The 20,193-nt window shown below is 38.9% G+C and overlaps 1 long non-coding RNA gene across 1 annotated transcript in view; it reads right to left on the bottom strand.

Moving 5' to 3' along the window:
* LOC106921322 (uncharacterized) overlaps positions 1 to 20,193 on the bottom strand; it is a 43,214-nt gene that overhangs the window by 11,787 nt on the left and 11,234 nt on the right. Inside the window, exon 2 of the long non-coding RNA XR_015761713.1 lies at positions 11,403 to 11,482. This is a non-coding gene — a long non-coding RNA (uncharacterized LOC106921322). The remainder of the gene's footprint in view (positions 1 to 11,402; positions 11,483 to 20,193) is intronic.

Genomic DNA, 20,193 nt, shown 5'->3' with positions numbered 1-20,193 from the left:
ATTGCCAGTGAAAAGCACAAATATGTCCTGCACTTCTCAGTTCTTGCATTACCCTACCCCCCGCTCCACCTGCCCCCCACTAAGCAATCCCCATTCCATACTCAAAATGGATATTTACATGCCCCACACCGTGGAGAGCAAACAAGCTCATTTAAAAGTTCACATGCTAATGTGTGACATTTAATCCAAACTTTACACGGGGAAAAGGACACGCTACAATAGATTTTGATTCCTTTCTTGTCTGTGAATCTCATCATCTTTTGACTTCCATATTTATGAGTTAAAAAGCCGCAACACCTTAGAGAAGAATCGCAGGAAGGCAGACGGAGTTTACTTTTGCAAAATGCGGATGGTTACCGACGGTTGTATCGGTTCTTCTCATTTTGGTGTTGCTGACATGTGAATCTTATTGTTTTTAGTTTTTTACATTCATAGCTCAAGTAACACACATGTAACAGTGATGCAATTTTTGTTAATTACAGTATTTTATTCACACAAAATGCATGTCAGCAAAAATGTTAAGACTTTCTTAATGACATTTGAGTGTTCAGTTGACGAAATAACTTTTCTCAGTGTGAGTTGTAGCCAATTAACAGAGCATATTCCCTGAGTCGGGCAAGCCTCACTGTTGAATGTTTGCAGTTTTCTGGTCAATGCACTCTGAAAGGCCTTCTCTGCAGATTTGGTCAAAGACAGTTTTGTAGAGAACCGCCACTTCATGTTGATCTGCCTTTTTCAAAGGAGTGGAAAGAACGGAAAGTGGAAAAACCAAAAAGTCAGCCAAAGGGGCTGTGGTTGGTTCTGTGTGCGAGTGTGTGTGCTAAATCAGGTTAGAAGGCATAACCACTTGTGCTACATATTGCATTCCGATGCAGCGATATGTCTGATTTAGATTTTGGTTGTGGATACTGTGGATCAGTGCTGGATATGTTTTTGAAATTCTAAATCATTTACATATGTATAAGTTGCACATGTAAAGGAGGACACATCTGGGTTAATGTGACGTAAGCACAGCATTTCTTTCTTATTACTTGTGTCATGTTTTTGAGCTACATTTATGTCAGGAGACTTTGGAAAAAGAGGGAGTAGGAGTGAGGGGAAATAAAACAATGGCAATTACACTATCTTAATTGTCTTACTAACACACACTGATCATAAATGCATGGAGTGTCCGTCCAGGCCATAGATAATGTGTACACAGTATAACATGAAATATTATCATTGGGTGTCAATGGGAGAGAGGGGAGACTGCAGGGCCCTGTGGAGCTTGGTGTCAGCAGGGGACTACATCTCCAAGGCGATTCCAGAATTTCTCAAATTTGCATGACAGAATCAAAGCAACACTTCAGGTATGTTTCTGATGAGGGAATAACATTATATAACGTCATCACATGATGTTGATTTTACGCAGTGCCCCTACCTGAAGGGATTAGCATCTAGGAGTACACGAGACGGATAGAATGGACGTACAATGAAACTTTACTCGGTTGAATTCCAACATATTCTGACGATGCTAATAATGTTTTCAGGTGTAAGTCCGTTATCTCAATCTACCTGCTGTTCTGCGAGCAAACTGAAAGGTCATTTGTCCACCAGTCTATGGAGATTGAAAGCGTACTTTGTAAACCGGTGTGGGCCGACAATTCATTGGTACTGCAGCTGACGTAATCCCATCGCAAAATGACCTCCTGTTGTGAGCATGAAAGAAAATGCCTTGTGATGTACAAAGAGTCATTTTTAGTTTCACTCTGCCCTGCTCTCTCTCGTTCTCTCGCTCTCTCTATCTCACACACGCACACACACATGCGTGTGCACGCAGTTGAACACGCACAAACACAGATCGACCAGGACAGGCCAGGGATGAGCACACCCCATCTGATCTGTGGCCCGTTCATTCATTAGACCCATGCTCCCCCCTATTGATTTCAGCTTAAGTAATGAGAAAGCTTATCCAAAAATCTTTAGCATTTGGGCTCCAACTTAAGGGAATCGATGGGGCCATTTCCCATTTTGAACAGCACATATGCAGGGGTTTTATGTATGGTGAACAGGACAAATCCAGATGCTGATAAATCAATAGACTTTTTTTGTCGATTGTAGAGGCACGCGTGCACACGCACACATCCATGCATCCGGGAACACACTCGGCTGATAAATTGTATTTTTGAGGCAATTAAAGTGAGCTGTAAACATATGAAGGCCAATCAATTGGTCAGTGAGGTCTATTATCAAGGCTTTAACACTGATTTAGAAGGGGCTTTATGTGTGGCACAGTCACTTATGCAGATCAGCAGAAGCTAGAGACCCACACAGATAAGTGCTGCTCTGAGCTGAGCTGCTCACACAACATGGGATAAATGACCCAGGACCCAAGATCTGCTGTGACACAGAGATTGGAAGTCCTGGTGATTATAGTGACAGACAAATTATTTATGTTGCGTTATTATTTTTCTGTTTTGTTTTTAGTTAATTTTATTTTGCTTCTTTTACTAAAAGTGCAATAAAACAAGACGGTCAAACCTGGATTTGATTTCAACTTTCAAGTTAAATGAGTGGAAGGGATTGGACAGGAAGTGAGAGGTGTATGCTTTTCTCTGAAAAAGCAACAGCACCCTCCTTAAACTTTTTTTTTTTACATTAATACACAATCTACAAATAATTTAATTGGAATTGTATGTGAAACTTCAGCAAAACATCGTGGATAGTTATGATCAGGAAAAAAAAGAATATAAATAAGTATTGATTTTCGTTTTTATTAAAAAGTATCTGGAAAGTGTGTCATGCATTTGTGCGACTGGTTGAGGGAGAAGGATGGGGCGAGTAGAAAAAAAAAAGAAAAAGAAAAATATATATGCCTTCCACTTTCAATAGTAAGCTGCACTGTTGTTGTACATGGCACACAATCCAAATAAAATGCAAGGATGTACATATGAAGCTGATGTGAGATACTACAAACTTACAGAATAGAAAGTGGCATATACACCACGTAACACCAAACCGTTTGTGTATTTTTCAGATAAAAAACTAATACTGAAGCACATATAATAATGCTCTGAAACACAGCTTCAAAGCTCCGCCAAATAACCTACCAATGTGTGTTTAATGCTCTGGTCTCTGCTTTCGCTCCTGCAGTCGGGAAAGCTCTCGTGGTTCTGTATGCATTTTGCTGAGGCATGACATTTCAGTTGTGTATCCAATCAAATTGGTAGAGATGCAGTAAGGAAGGCTGATGAGTGATGAGGGGTGCAGAGCTGTATTGAGGGTTTTAGACCAACCGTTACCATGGTGAATCCTCTCTGTCAAAACCACCAAGGTCACAAAAGCTGACCTAGAGCATTGTGGGGTTTCTGATTAGCAAATTGTACATCAGGGGTGCCCAAAGTCGGTCCTAGAGGGCCGGCGTCCGGCATGTTTTAGTTCTCTCCCTGGTTTAGCACACCTGCATCAAATGATGGCTCGTTAGAAGGCCTAAGAAGAACATTGACTTGCTGAGGAGGTTGTTACTACCACTAGGGAGAGAACTAAAACATGCAGGATGCCGGCCCTCGAGGACCGACTTTGGGCACCCCTGCTGTACATGGACATTTTTTATTAGCGGTATTTATGTTATTTTTTTTTATTATTTTCCTTCTCTTTATCATTTCTCAGAGTCTAAATTGCTTGTCTGCTTTCATCTGTTCAGCATTTTTGTTTTTGCTCCACAACAACCCACCCCTCATTTAGCCACCCCCCGCCCCCTTTTATATATTTAAGACGGACTAAATGTGGATTATGAGACCTGTGGTGTCTCCGAATTCATTATGTATGGCCTGTGCTGTCAGCGGGTCTGAACACAGCCAGCTTTGAGTCATTACAATTCAGTTGGCCAACACACAGCCATTGTGCTAGTGTGGGGTTAGGGGAGATGCTATAATAAAATATTGAGGGCGAGCAAGGCAGCTGCAGATGCTAGCTGTCATGTGTGAGCGAATGAATGTTATGACAAGCATGTTTAAACATTCATGCGGGGAGGATAGTTTAGGAGGGCTTTTCATTAACACCAATATGTCTTCGTCTCCCTGGTGCAGATACTGCTGGTGGAAGCATGGCAACAACAGGGAGGGGAGGAATTAACATCTCGTGAGGAAACTGTCAGACTTACAGACACACAAAGACACTCGCACACACACACAGAAAGAGAGAGAGGTAGAAACGCTCAGTCCTGTGCAGAAGGACACGCAAGCACACACATTTTACATAGGCTGACTAAATCATACAGACACCAAAACAACTTTCTCTTATTTGCCAAGACAAGTATGTCAAATTGTAACATCATGTTTGGAGCTGATCAAACAGCTTGTAGCAGAAGTGAGCAACACGTTCAAATGAGAAGGAACAGGAGTGCAATGCACTCACATCAGCCGCAACTACGATGTGAAAGAAATTATTCTTCAAATAAAGGAGAGGGGATGTGGGAGGTTTCAATGCAAAGTGTACATTGCCTTCGTGCTGTCAGGTTATCAGGACATTCAACCTGGTAGCAAAAGAGGAAAACCTGCCTGGCGCCTTTAATTGGAAGTAGAGTGACGTTTAATGTGTTTGATTAACCCCATCAGTGCTAGACAAAAGGCCATTCAATCAAATGAAAATGCAATAAATCCTTGTTTAAAAAAAAAAAAAAACCCACAAATATTTTAATCTCCTCTTATTAACATATCTAAGGCATGTCTGCACCATGTGATGAAAAGAACATCACAGCAAAATTACTGTCCTGTCGCAAAACATCTACCCATTATCATTTTGATACTCTGGCATGAGGTACATGCAAAGTACCTCTCTAAAACTCCATCTAACAAAGTGCAAAATCAATACCTATGCAAATTATCCCATGAAGCTACATCAAGCCAAAGATGGGGAAAAAAAGAGCATCACATATTCTCAACTAAAGTGACTTTGACTTGCAAGATGTGTTTGCATAACATGAGCCATACTTAATGTCATAAATGGCTTTAAATCCTGCAAGCTGCATTAAAAATATGCATAGTCATCTGTTTCACCTACACCTTGATGCAAACATTCTGAATTAATCTAGTTTTTACTGGTTAGGCAGTTCCATTTTGATATTCAAATTTTGCAAGTGAGTGTGCCAGTGTATGCTCTTGCAGGACTGATCTAATCATTCCTAAATCAGTTAATAAGCCAAGGACAAAGAGGAGATGACTCAGCTGATGTGAGCATGAGCTAATATTAGCATCTAAACCGTTTTAGGCCTACGGTGCACAAAGCAGCATCTTGGGTCAGGTGCTGCGCATGCTTTGGACATTAAAGCAGCAGTTAAGCTCACCCTCAAAAATTCATTAGCATGTCAGTAAGAGAGGAATGACCCATCACTGAGAATGGATAAAGCGTGCTGCAACTTCTTTGTCCTCCAATTCATTTTAAGGCTATCCACAGAAATGCTGCTAAACATTAGGATTAAAAATATGAACAAGTCCTAACCATAATAACACAGAATCATGGCATTATCTTGCATATATTAAACAAAAAATGTATTAAATTGCCAAACTACTTTCATATGGAACAGAAAAAAAACCTATTCCTGTTGTTGCCAAAGTACAATGTCCAGTATTATAATGTAAGAATATTATATGGCATTTATTTATTGTGATTTTGAAACTGGTACATAGACTTAAGCAAAAGATGGGAAAAAAACACCAACTAAATTTAGTAGCAGCATGACAAAATAATGGTGTTAAAGTATGAAACAACAACATCCCTGCAGTATGGCACAAGCGCAAAAGATGTGGTCATTCACCTGACAGACAGCAGATTTCAAAATAAAAATGAAAACACACAGAAATGTCGCTTTACACCAGGAGAGCTACCTTGAGCTACAGAATAGCTTAGATCCAACCATAGTCATGTGTCAGAGTGGCCCAGTCAAAGTCTAGACCTAGATGAAATTGGTAACATGTGGTTTGTGGATGTGAATTCACCACAAGTGCGTGCCACACATTTTAGGTTTGGGGAAAAAACAAAAAAAAAAACAAAAAGAAAAACTGTGCAACATTTTTCCTCAACTTTATTATTATGGGTTACTTTTTTATACATTATGGAAAATCCTAATAAGTAAGACATTGGCAAAATTTTGTCTGAATTTGACAAAATGTGGATAAGTTCAAAGTATATGAATAACCTTCCAAAGCACAAAACTGATTATCAACTGAATGTCTAATTCTTTCAAATGTAGGCACTTCCCATACAGACGAGTGAACTCAGTAGTTAGGCCCATAAATAAAAAGAAGCCACAGTTTGGTTTTGATTTGGATTAGGCAGCTTCCAACACCCCAAATCTGGGAGACTTCCTGTAAGACATGAATCTGTTGCATTCTCACTGTGTCTCTGGCACAGGCACAACAAAGACGGTCTTGTCTGAGTGTCTTCCTCCCCTCCTTCTCCTCCCCATTCATTAGCAGCAAAAGCAGCTGTAGTCAGGTTCAAAGACAATCTAAATTCTTTCTCTTTCAGTCACGCATTAAGTCCTTCTGTCTTTTTCTTTCTGGTTTCCTCTCATTTTTAATCATTTTCCCCCCTCTTTGTCCCTCTCCAAGCACCCCCACCCACCTCTCGCCAGCCCCCACCACCTCTCTCGCTCTCCTCTCTAAACAATGTCTTCTCCACATGGCCCAGATAATGAGTGGCGGAGCTAAACGAGAGGAAACACGGCTCACTATTAGGAGGGGAACGCTGACTGAAGGGTTTAAATAAACGGAGAGAACTTGAGGCCAAATTGTATTTCCAAAGACATAAACTAATGGAGCAGGCAGACATTCTCTGAACTAATACACACTCTGTTTAAAATACCGTAATAGTTGTGAAAATATACATATCCGCGACGAGCTAACCAACAGAGAGACTGGCAGAGGGCAGGCAGAAATATGCGTAAAGTGCAGCTATTCACAGATTTCTGGGTGCGACGGCAAGAACGCATTCCGCACACCTCACTTCTTTCAGAGGGGAAAAGCTCCTTACTATGCATTCATCAGCAGAACAGCTGTTACATGAAAAAGCTCGTCTTTGTCATTAAAAACTAATTAGGCAAACATGCTTTCTTAAGTGCCTCTAATATGCTCTCAGGCATAGAAATCCACACCCACTTATAGGCACAAAGAGGAGACCTCTCTGATGCACTCCATGGGGTTAATTGGGTTATCTAGACTGATTAGCATAACTAATTAGGATCCTTGTTAACGGATAAGTGATATTTATTCAATTAGCTCTCTGTGTGTATTACGGAGCTCTACACAGACTTGCGTGGTCCCTGGCAAAAGTTCAAAATGAAAACGAAGCTAAGCTGAATCGACATGGAGTTAGATCTGGGGGTGTCGACGTGTTTGTTCGCCTCGTCGTTTATCTTTCCCCACACACTTGGATGCTCATCAGGTGCCAGACGCCCACCACAAAACACACACCAAGCTTGCTTCGTTGCAGCTTCTAAAATGCCCTCGTCACAATCATTAAGCCTCCGTATGGCACAATTAAAGCTGTTAACCAGATGAACCGAGTGGAACCAGGCTGTGCCAGTCATTATGTATGATCCGTGCAAATTTCCCCAACTGCTTTCCAAGACCTAGGGGAGGAGTCTTCCTAAAAATGATCCTGTTTAGCACGTTTGACTTCTCCCACTGAGGGCCGACTGATAATGCAGCAGTGATGTTTACAGCGCAGATCATGGCAATAAGAGCAAAAAAGAAAAAAAAAATGTCCAAAGTGATGATGATCTTTTGCGAAGGCTAACAGCTTGCAAAGTGAAACTGCTCTTGAAGGTATTTCGTTTAATAGAACAATGCTGAGCTCATTCCACCAATTTATTTATTCATGTTTGCAAATGCAGACGCTCGCCTTTGCGATGCTTAACATGCGCTTAAGGCCGACAGTAAACACGAGAAAAAGCAAATCAACAGCACTCGAGCTTGCAAGTGAAAATTCACAAACAGGCTTCAACACTCACAAATAAGCAGAGGAGGGGTGGGGGGGGGGGGGATGAAAGAGAGAGACAGAAAGAAGGAGCGCTACATTTACTGAAATTAAACATTTTCTCATCAGCCTGAGGGTGCAGCAGGCCCACTAATGTATTATTCATCCCCACTTCACAAAGGAACATTAATCAATTATGAAGATATGAGGATCTTAAAGTATAGAGGAGAGACGAAGTACGGCTCATTCGTATTAATATGCGGCCGCAATCCTGTGCCCCCCTCCACCCCTTCCCTCCACACACACACCCTTGGTACTCAAATCAATATTTTGCAGATTAATTTGGAGCAGTTGTGGCGAGATGGCAGGATGGAAGGAAGTAGGGGTGTGGGGATGGAGGAAGGGAGAGTGTCTGAGGTCTGAATTAAGGTGATGTTCTTTTTTTTTTTTTTCCTCTTTCGAATTTGAGAGTGTGGATGTCCATTTGTGGTGATGTCTTTGGGACAGCTAGAGGGAGCCATTAAAATCTTCTTGATTAGTGTAAACGTAGCATATTGGAAATATATGCATTCGAATTCAAAATAAAACACCGAAATATGGCTTCTCCAAAAACAGAAAACACATTATAAGTGTGTGCCATTCATACTCTATAAGTTTTTTTTTTTGTTTGTTTGTTTGTTTTTCTTACTGCAAATGTGATTTTATGTATGAGATCAACACAAAGTGGCTCAAATGGTACGTCAGAATAGTAATTTGTCATGGGTGTCGCTGTAACACTGGTGTTAAGGCATACAGTATGTGTGTGTGCTCTGCCAACGGGCCAACATGACTTCTGTCAACTTCTTTCCAGAGACCTTGCTGGAAAGAAGTTGAACGTTGGTGGAAGTTGATATTTTCCCAAATTTTATTTAATTTTTTTCCAAAATAAAGTACTCCACAAACTGCAGTTAAAATGAGAACCTTGACAGACCAGTCAAGATGCCATGACCGACACAGGACAGAGAAAGAAGTGGCGCATTAGCAATTCTTGCCCTTGCCAAATGTCCTCCCCCTGTGCCTCCCAGCCCACATTACAAATGGTTCCAACGCCCCTGGAAGCCGGTCAGAATTGATAGGAAGTTAGATGGAACTATGTACAGGACTGTCCTGGAAGAAAACCCAAGGTTGGTTTGAGGTTTGTGGTTGTAATATGAAGAAATAATAAAAAAAAAAATAAAAAAAAAGAGTAAGGGGAATGAACAATTTATTCAGGAGAGTAGATCACATCATTAGTGAAAGTACTATTTTCATCATACATGAATGTTATAGAGTGTGATATTTTGACTTCAGTCCATGGCAAAAATCTATATTTATATGCATTAAGTTGTTTTGGTCTATAAAGTGAAGGTACAAATCTTAACGCTCTTTGAGATGATAAATGAACTATCTCGCACCAGACAATTAAAGTATGCAAGCCAAAAATATAGCATGCCTGTTTTTTTTTTGTTTTTTTCTTTAACCCAGTTTAGACAGTTTTGTCTACTGCTTTGTAGCTCGGTAAATAAATTAGTCACTAACAGCAGTAATATATTTACCTCACAGTCCAGAACAGTTGCCTTATTCTGCCACTTTCTAACAGCTTGAATCTTGGTATTTTAATTCTCCTCAACTCTCTTCTTTCTCTCCCCTTCCCCTTTATGCATTTCTCTCTCACTTTCACTTTTCTTCCCTTTTCATTACCTCTGCTTTTCTGGTTTCATTTTATGTTTTGCCCAGCTCTAACTTCATCATCTCCTTGAGCATCTCTTTGTTCTTAGAATCGGCTTGAAGAGCTTAGATTGGCTTGCCATGTGGTCATTTCTTAGCAATAACCTTCATGCAGTTACAACAGAGTAAATAACTACTTCCTCTGCAGGTGCAACAACTTCTCGCTCATTTCCAGCTTTGGCATTGCCCTCAGCCTTACTGCTATTAAAATGTAACAGGGTTGTTTTGTTTGTTTGTTTGTTTGTTTGTTTGTTTTAAGAGAAAAATGTTATTTTTTAGGCATGCACTGAGAAATCAGCTGCTGAGTTGAGTCAGACGATTCCCATCTTGATTTGCCCAGTCCGGTGACTGGTTAGTCCAAAAGACAAAAATCAGTTTGTGCACACCGTGCATAATTATGGCCAGATTACAAGAACAACACTTTTCTGTGTGGTCCCTCTTACTGAGGGAAGAAGAGTCAAACTAAGCAAACGTTACGGGTTCTGCAGCATTTTCTGACTTTTTTATTCTATTTTTTTCAGCCTTCTACCTCTGAATGCCCAAAATATACTATGGATTCAAAAATGTAGGGGAAGTTTTTGAAATATTAACTTATAGATCCTAATTCTCAAAGGACTAAACACAGACACTGATGTCTTTGTAAAAGCTAACTGCAACAGTTGTTCATATAAAACACGTATATAGCAGCAAAAAAATTTTAATACTATAATACAAAAAATACATCTAAGAAGATACACAATATATAACACAGAGTATATTTCCTCACATTATTATTTGCATGCAACTGTTTAATATGGCTCAGTACTTGGAAGACTCTATAAACCCAATAAGGTCCTAAAATGTGTATTTTTGTCTTCCGAGATAATATTGAAAAGAACATCTCGTGGACATGTAATGTGAAAGGATTGTTTGGGTATGATATTGCTTGTGCAATTTAAGACCCAAACAGAAACAAAATGAAGCAAAAGCAAAATGGGAAAAAAAAAAGATAAAAATACTGAAAATATCATTAACAGAACAACCTCGGCATACTTTAATTGCTGCTCTAAGGCTCTGTAATTACACAAACCGCCAATTAGCAACAGTACAAATAAGTCAACTCGCATGCATCATAGATAAATGGTAACCAAACAACATGCACATAAACAACTAACAACCCTGGGTTTACCACAAACACATATGACTGTGGGTGTTCATTTCTGCAGGCCTGCGAGTGTGAGTTAGCTTGTGTTTTAACCATAAGCCACAGAAGACAGTAAAACAGCAGTGGGTATAATTTAGTGACACCCTGTAAGGAGGTGTGGGAAGGCCGTAAAAAACTCTCCCTTTTAATCCCAGCCGGCAATGCCATGTTTGTTACCCAGGGCTGTGAGATATGCTGGTAATTCATCACACACGCCACGGTTTCCTGTTAAATCTGGCTGCACATGAAGCGCCCGTAGCACAGCTGCCAAACCAATATCATAAAAAAAGGCTTTGCCACTTCTCGGGCAGGCTTCTAAACAAGAAGCATGCAGCAAAAACAGTCTCCTAAATTAGGTATTTACTAGTGTGGTCAGTCTTGGAGCAACACTAAAGAATTCTGTTAAGATAGCAGGGGGACGGGGGGGTTTGTTGGGGTTTTCTTTTTTTTTTGTTTATGTAGTTTGTGTTTATGTTTATATAAGCATTTTGCGTGAGTGTGTTGGAAGACGTCTTACTTTCCACTTCGGCGCCGTGAAGCTGGATGACCACGTCTTCCAGCTTAAATTTAGAGGTCATCTGCAGCACTATGACAGACCTACGGAAAACAAAACAGGGCAAAGAAGGGGACAAACACACCTAACAGATTAGAGAAACATATTAATACTACAATCAGAAATACATGTCTATTTGTGCAAACTCTACAATATTCTGTTTTTATAGTATAGCACACTGCTCTTAATTGTGTTAAAGTACTCCTAACAATTTCTATGGTTTGAGCGACAAAGTTTAATCAATGTACATATGGAAAAGGATTCTCAAAAGAAAAATATAAGATGTGGAATGAATGTGTACACTGCAGCTTGAAATGTCTGTCTTTTAGAATATTCCGAAAGGGGAGACAAGCCGTAAGAGCACATTGTTGGTTTAACTTATTTGCCCAATACGTTCGACTTGCTAAATGACAACTAAAATGAGAACAGTGTACATTGTGTACATTAGAATGAAATACATTTTGTTTTAAAGCACAAGACGTGTGCAGAGCCTGATTAAATCCGTGCTAGTCGACAGCAGCTACATTTGAAGTGCGTCTGCGTGTGAGTTTGTGCGTTTCCCCAACGGTGAAAATTTGTTAGCTCTGCCCAAGACACCTTTCTGATTCACTAGTGACAGCTGTCACACACCCAAGATGGAATGAGAAGGAGAAGAAACAGATCTTCCACTTCTGGGTGGAAGAAATTCACAAACACGCACGCAAGCACAAAAAAAACGCGCTCACGCACACACACTCACACACACAATTTCATATTTACCAGCCTCATGAGATCAGCTATTCTGCTGAAACTTTGTGTAGATTAAAAAATGTTAAACTTACATTTGATCAAGCGCGTCTACACTTTTGCACCAAGCAGAGAAGGAATGGTAAGATTTGACAAAAGTGACATGTGAGTAGATGGAGCGCGCCGAGACTTTTCAGTCAAATGTAGTATAAGTCACAAAGGAGAACGTGAAAAATCCGACTTTAAATTAGAAGTCTGTTTTAGTGTCTATAAAAGAATGAGCGGATGTGTGCTCTACTCTTAATCCACTTGATAATTTTTTTTTTATTTTTTTTTTTTATTCCACCTCAGTACCTCAGTGCCACTTTTCTGAGTTATTACTGGGCTGGGTAGTACCGTTTCAAAAGTTGTTGCTTAAGCAAACAGTATAACAGATAAGCTGCTATTTATGTATCCCAACTTAAGGGCATATTTTCTCAGCAGAATTAAAGGACAGTTTGCTCAAAATTTTTTGGTGTTTGTTTTTCATATGCTTAAAGTAAATGCATGGCAATGCAAATTTTATGTAGAAAATAGCCTGAAACTAAAATAAATTATACATCAGAAAATAGACTTAAAATGTAAAAACAAATCAGTTTAGTTCACTTTTTCTTCCTTATTGGACTAAGACTGACTCTGTGCATTGAACATGTATTGCTGTACTAGATGCAGCTGAAATGCAGAGCCATCATTTTCAAACAGGGCTACATAAAAAAAAAAAGAATTTAATGTCCTTAAAACTCTTTATTATCATTGATAAGTATCCATGTAAAATCAAAAAGTTCCACAAAAGCATTTAATAATTCTTTTGCCAAGTAAAATGCAAATTGTCACCATTTTTTGTCTGCAAAAATGTCAAAATGCAAATTTATTCATGTCTGTCACAAGTATATGTGTGCATATTATTGTAGGTCATGATTATGCATGTAATAAACGAGTCCATAGAACTTACAATTTTGTTATAAGCAGTTGCACTAAACAAATGGCACAATGTCAAACCAACAAATGAACACAGGATTCCTGTTTAAAGCAATAAGCTTTGTTATGATTAGCTTGTGGACAGACAGAGCAGGGTGAGTGAATGCGTGTGCGTGTGTGTGTGTGTCACTGTGAGCGTGTGCGATATTAAAGCAAGCTCTCGATTTCTCAAGCTGTCACTCAGGCCTATTAAGCAAGGCTAACCAAATTAGTCATGAATATGCAGTAATAACATGCAAATTGCCACCACTTCCCCCCACCCCAAGTGCATGCGTGTGTGTGTGAGTGTGTATATGTGTTTGCCCTCAGGGCTATAGACATTGGCTCTGTAAACCCAATTCTTTCTACATCATTACAGCAACAAGGCATAATTCATAAGAATATAAACATACATGTAGTCTGACATGCATGCATGATCACCTACACAAAGGACAAAGGTCCCTTGCGCCACCCTCACGTGACAGGCCTCATTTATTGCCCCCCCTTTATGTTGAAGAACAAGTTTTGGGGTTTCCTATCTGCATGTTAGAGCTTGTAAACACACCAACACGTAGATAGTCTGTTGCCTCCAAGTCCCCAGGGTGGTGTTTAACACAGCCTGGGTGCTGCCACAGCAATTAACCTCCCTGTTAATGAGAGGAGCTCTGTCAAGCAGCCAGATGGCACTGCCTGGCAAGCTGCCATGCACACACATGCATGCACATATGCCCACACCAGTGCTCTCACAGAAGCACACACACACACGCACACACACACACACACACACACAGGCAGTCAGGTCTCCCTCCGCTGAACATCTAACTGTTGCTGGTTGTCACCGTCCTTCAGCAATTCCTAAGGCACCCCTCCTTCCTCGTTCTGCACCAGCATTGTCTTCTCTTTACCGTTCTCCTCTGCTCTCCGTAGCATCATCTCTGGCAGCTGCTTATCCATGTTGCAGCACTGCAGATGTCACGTTGATGACATCTGCATAACAGATGACAACTTGCCAGATGGGAACAGCAGGGGAGGAGAGGGGAGGAAAAACTGAGGGGAAAAAGGAGGAGTTGTGTGTATCGATGTAATTAACAGAGAAATAATCAACGAGATTCAGATTTATGAATTGTTAAATAATTCTTTTTGTTTTGGCGTCGTTTCTACAGAAATGTCTGTCAAATAACAACCTGCTGGATTTTATTAAATTATTAGATTCCTACAAATAAAAAAAAGCAACTTTGTAACTTTGGTCTGATTTTGAGAAATATAGTTTTTTAGCAATACAAACTTTTTAAATGCATTTTTATATCGGAGAATAAACAAAATGTTCTCAAATCAAGGTGAATACATCAGAGCTTCTAAAATCAGTAATTGGAAGTTGACAGGATTATCTATGATCAATGATTTTGCACTGTAAAAAAAAAAAGGCTAAATGAATAAGTAGATATGCATGCTACAACTGTTTGTAAGTGAGCATAGTGGTTGACCAGTACACAGTCCACTGTGTGCGCCTGCCTGCATGTCCATATGGCAGCCCACCGGGCCCACATATTGATCAGTTAGCTGGGCCTAATAGGAGAAGAGGAGCCTGACCTGGGAAAGTCAATATGGAGAAAAAGAGACATATCCTCCTTCTGTCCTGAGAGAGGGAAGAGAGAGAGGTAAGGAGAGAAATAAACAGAGTGTGGAGACATAGACAGAGGTAAGAGGTAATACATCTATAGTGTCAGTGCAAAGGGAAAAACAGTAAGGGATGAGATCAGTGGCTGTCAGTGAAACAGCTGGACAACAGAAAAGCAAGGTGTGCTGTGAAGACACGTATTTAAATATATATTAAGAACTTTCACTCCCTTGCAGCCTAAATATCTTATTACCTCTGTTAACAAGAAAAAAAAAGTTTTGAGTTTGAATAAGAACAGCTACACTGAGGGATACTGACTGTGTGTGAAATAAGTTCCTACCTTTCCCACATGACAATCAGGATATTCTGTCAAAGCATCTTTTTTTTTCTAACTAACTTTCAGCATTTGACTGCTTCTGCTAAAGGAAAACAGCACTCAAGGTAACTCAAGTGTAAAAAACTCTGCAGGAGATTATACTGAGGAAAATAATTAAAATATTGGGGGAGATGGAAAATGGAAAAAAAAAAAAAAAAAAACTGACATCCACTCACACATCAATACATTGATAGATCAATGTGCGTGCATGTGTGTGTGTGTGTGTGCGTGTGTGTGTGTGTGTTTGAGGGGGAGTCTCTGTGTGTGTGTGTGTGTGTGTGTGTGTTCTGTACACCATTTCACCAGAAATATATAAATAAATTTGTAGATAAACAAAAAAAAAAAACAGAAGAAATGGAAAAGTAGATAAAAGACTTAGGTTTCACCAAGTGAAAAACACACACACACACACACACTGGCATACCTGGCTGAGTGATGCTACCCTGGAGGGTGGCTTCAATCTGATGGTGTTTAATGTTGACGCTAGTGGCAAGAAGCACACACACTCACCCGCTGTTTAAACCTGCCTGTCATTTCATTTCATGAGACCTGATTTACTCATTTCATTTATTTCGTTTTTTTTTTTTTTTTATTATATTATATTATATGTGCACCCATTTAAAACGCTAAAGGTGTGATGCAAATCCCCACATCTCTGACAGCAAGTACACTGACTGAGGATCCATCACGGCCTTCGGTCCCTTTTACACACATGGCAAAGAAACCTTGCACGGCAACAAACTCAGCTGTGTCACATTGTGCAAGACCACTGATTCCTGCTTGGCTGGCTGCTTTAATTGGCTGCACTGCAGGCTGTCACACTACTGACTGTTACTTTTGACCATATTTGGATGCGTTTTGGTTTCAAATGACAGATTGGAGAAAACAACAAGTGACTGCAATAGCTACCCACTTATATGGAAATTAGCATTTCCTTCACAACAAATGTTATGTTATCCTTTAGAATGATAAATGCAGTAGTTTGATCAACATTACTACAAAACGCGTGCAGGCAAACTGCATTTGAAAACCACGATAGGTGCACTGTTTAATTTGCTAAACAGTTTTCAAATTCAAAATACAAAACTCACAATATTTTCTTAGCAAAGCCTTTGCTCGTCCGATATGTTTAATTGTCCGTCAAAGGCTGTAAGAAAAAGAATAACAACATTTATGATTATGAACATAATGCTACTTTGATTAGCCTTGTCAAAATGTGTGAAAGCTAAAATGACAATCTTCCAAAACAGAAGAAGAAAAAGAAGAAAAAGATTGAAACAGAACGAGTCTGTAGGGCTTTCAGAGAGCTGCATGGTGGGAAATATCATATGGGGTATTTGCATATTGCCATGGGGACAGTGATGTTGCAGTGACTCCCTGGGGAGCTCAACCTCCCTAAGGACAGATAGAGTCCCTGAGGCCGGCAATGTTACCTTTTTATGCTGGTGGGTATTTGAGCATATTCATGAGTTTATGTGAGGTTGAGTCATGAAGTTAATAGCTATTTTAGTCAAGAAGGTACAATTTTCTTGAGATGAAACAGTTTTTTTTTTTTTTTTGTCTGGAGCCATGAGGATTGAATGTTGGTTCAAAACTCAGCTAAACGGACTACATTTGAATACCTGCACTGGTATGGAAACCATCAGTGCGGCAAGTTTATGTAATAACCAGCGACCTTCAAGGCAACTTCTGCAGAGGTAAAATAATATCTCACTTATTTCAGTCCTTCCTGATTAAGCTTTTAAATTCCTATGCATATTGATATCTGCTCTGTACAACATCAAATAAATCTAATTATGTTAGTGATCCTTGGCAAATTATGTTGCTGACTCAAGCACATGTTTTTTCACTTGCATTTGACTATAAAACGTAAAAGGTTAAATCTTGTTAAAATACTGGGATTGTGCGATATAAAAACATGGGACAAATAATTTTTTTAAATTTTTTATGTGTATAATTGTCCATAATTCTCTCCGTGTTGACTAAGGCCCCAGCTCCAACAAAAGAAAAAAAAGCCCTAAAGCATGATGCTATCACCACCAGTTTTATCGTATGAATATATGACCAAAAAGTTCAACCACGACTTTATCAGACTATCACAGATTCCCCAGCATTGGGAAATTTTTGACATCGTCTTACAATCACTTACTTAGCCTGTAAATATAGAGAATACATGGAATTATTTTTCACATGTACTGTGCAAATAATTCACAGTACACATGAATTATTTTTCCTCCGTTTTTTTTTTTTTTTTTTTTAATTTTGGAGCTGCTCTAGTCACATTTTCTGTGACCGTTTCATGAAGCAGATAATGTCGTAAAAAGTCTTTTGTACCCTTTTCCTGACTGTGATCTTTTGACAGCGAGATCCCTGAGATGATTTGAAAGCTTTCCGTCTGTGGGTCATGGCCTTAGCTGTAGATTAGGAATAAAAAATAAATAAAAAAAATTTAAAAACAGGAAAACCTCTTAAATTAGCTTCACATTATTTGGGGCAAATCAGATGAATTATAAATTGTAGTGGGTGTGTACAAACTCATTATCAACTTGACTTTGAATGTGGTGGTTAATTATAAACTAAAACCATGTCTTCAATCAAAAGACATGGTTATTTACCTTCTCTCTAAAAGAACTGAGCTTCTTGTGCAGCTGAGTTGTACAAGCTGTTTGTTGTTTTTTTTTTCTTTTATAAAATCTGCCATTTTATACTTTAGATTTTGTTTCACTTCTGTTTAGGATTATTATTTAAAACAGCTGAAAGAATTAAAACTGGGAAGGGGGAAAAAACAACAGATTTTAATATGTTTTACAAATTGTGATAAGGTTTGACAGCTCTCAGGGGTTTTAAGTGTGAGGAGTGTCACCACTGACTAAGGCTGAGAATTAGCATCTTGTTAACAAAGCAACATGACAATATTATCATGGAGAAAAAGGTGAACACATCAGTATAAAAATTCTATTGTATAAAAATATATATTAAAATAAAATGTTGAAAAGAACAAATTCAGTCCAAAAATAATAATATCAAAGATGGAAGAACAAATGAGACTCTAATCTTTACTTTGGTTTTCCTCTTTGAAGATTCAAAAAGACTATAGAGTCACCCAGTTGTAGAGTCAGATGTCACTTGCTCTGAAAAGACGATGATGAAAAGTAGAGATTCTGGATGTGAAAAGATATTTAACAAAACATGCGGCAAAAAGAAACACACACGCACACAATCTTCAACTTAAAAATGGGTGGCATTTTCCTGTTTTACTTGACTTTGACCCAGTGGGATTTTTGTCTGACTAAACATTAGTGAAGAAAATGAAGAAATACATGTTACCGCATGACTGTGGCTTAGGGGGATATAGCAATAAAACTAAACACTTAAACTAAAAAAAAGCAAAAAAGGACAGTTTAAAACAAAACACAAAAAGGAAAATCATGAGGCTTGACAGAGAAAGAGACACAGTGCAGGACTGCTGAAATATCGGCGACTCTATCGCTGTGGTGACTGGGGTCACTCTAAGAAAAGGAAATCAATTGTGGCAGCAGTGACTCACAGGTCAACACGTAGAGTGAGTATATGTGTGTCTGAGTGTGCTGTGAGTAAAAGCTGGTGTGTGTGCTTCAATTATGCATATGCTTACTGTGTGCATATGTGAAACTGTGCATTTCTGACTATAATATATCGACGAACACAAAAGAACAAAACATGTCCAACGAAGGAGAAACTGCATGTAAATAGCAGAAGTACAGTATATGATATTATTTTACTGCCAAATAAGCAAACAAGAGGTATTCAAGGAAACATTAAAGCACAGTAAGATACTATTTTGCACCATTTTATTTTTTGGTGTTCCAGCAATATACTTTTCAGGTTTAAGGTGCGAGGTTGGTGGATTCCAGAGACATTTTGGCATGAGATGCCAGAACTAAACTTTACACCTCGGTCCACAGTGGAGATTTTGAATCTATGTTTTCCTTTTACAAAGTCAGACACAAATTCTGAATCAAAATCATTTCATGGCAACACCGAGTTTGTGACCATCCAGTTTCAAGATTTGTAACAGATTCTCAATTAGAAGTTGAATTGGACATGTTATTTTTCAACCCAATGTTGTCATCACCACCAGTTAACGTGGACATGGTATGTTCAGGCTAAAGAGAAGTGTTATTTTACAATAATGCATGTGGACCAAAAGTTACATTTTAGTATTACCTCACCAAAGCACTTCTTGGCCACGTGTGTCACCAATACGGCTTATAGCAAACTTTGTAAATGACTTTTTTGTGGCTTCCTTTCATTAGTGACATTTTGATAAAATGTATTCATAATTGATTGTTTTCCTGTTGACCTAATCACCCACCTAAATTGTTGCAGGTTCCTCAGAGATAGCATGTGCATTTTGGTTGTCTCTACGATTGATATTCTCCTTTTCCACCCTTGTCAGTTGAGAATGTCTTAACAAATTTGAAGCCATAAAAAACTGTTTTTATATTCGGATAATGGATTGAACAGTGTTCTGAGATGTTCAAAATTTGGAAAATTCTTTATAACCTAACCATGTTTTCAGGTTCTCCTCAACATTATCCCTGACCTGCCTGATTGTGTTCCTTTGTTTTGATGATTCCGTTTGTTCACCAGCTTTCTCCAAGAAGTCTTCAAGGTCTTTAAAGACCAACTGTATTCATATTGAGAATAAGTTACACATAGATGTGCATTACTTAGCAATGAAGTAACCTTTGAAGCCAATTGCTTACACTTGATTGCATTTGTGAGTATCAAACCAAGAGGATTGAATTTATATTTTACGATTTTTCATTCAAAAAGCCTTTAGAATCCATAAACTGCTGATATTTTTAGGTCAATCACATAAAAGCCCTATAAAGAGGGAGGACTATACCATTCTAAAGGATTTTAAGGTTTCTGGTTGTAACACTGAAAAATGTTGCTCAATAACCTTTGCAAGACATATCATTTCAAGTTATCTCAATAATGTTACAGTTCACTCTTGGAAAGCAGGTTTGTCTGATTTTCTACAGGTTCTCAAC

Source organism: Poecilia mexicana, unplaced genomic scaffold, assembly GCF_051168715.1.
Source record: "Poecilia mexicana isolate PSO_F unplaced genomic scaffold, ASM5116871v1 scaffold_20, whole genome shotgun sequence".
NCBI classification, from domain to species: Eukaryota; Metazoa; Chordata; class Actinopteri; order Cyprinodontiformes; family Poeciliidae; genus Poecilia; species Poecilia mexicana.
This window is presented reverse-complemented; position numbering and strand designations above follow the sequence as displayed.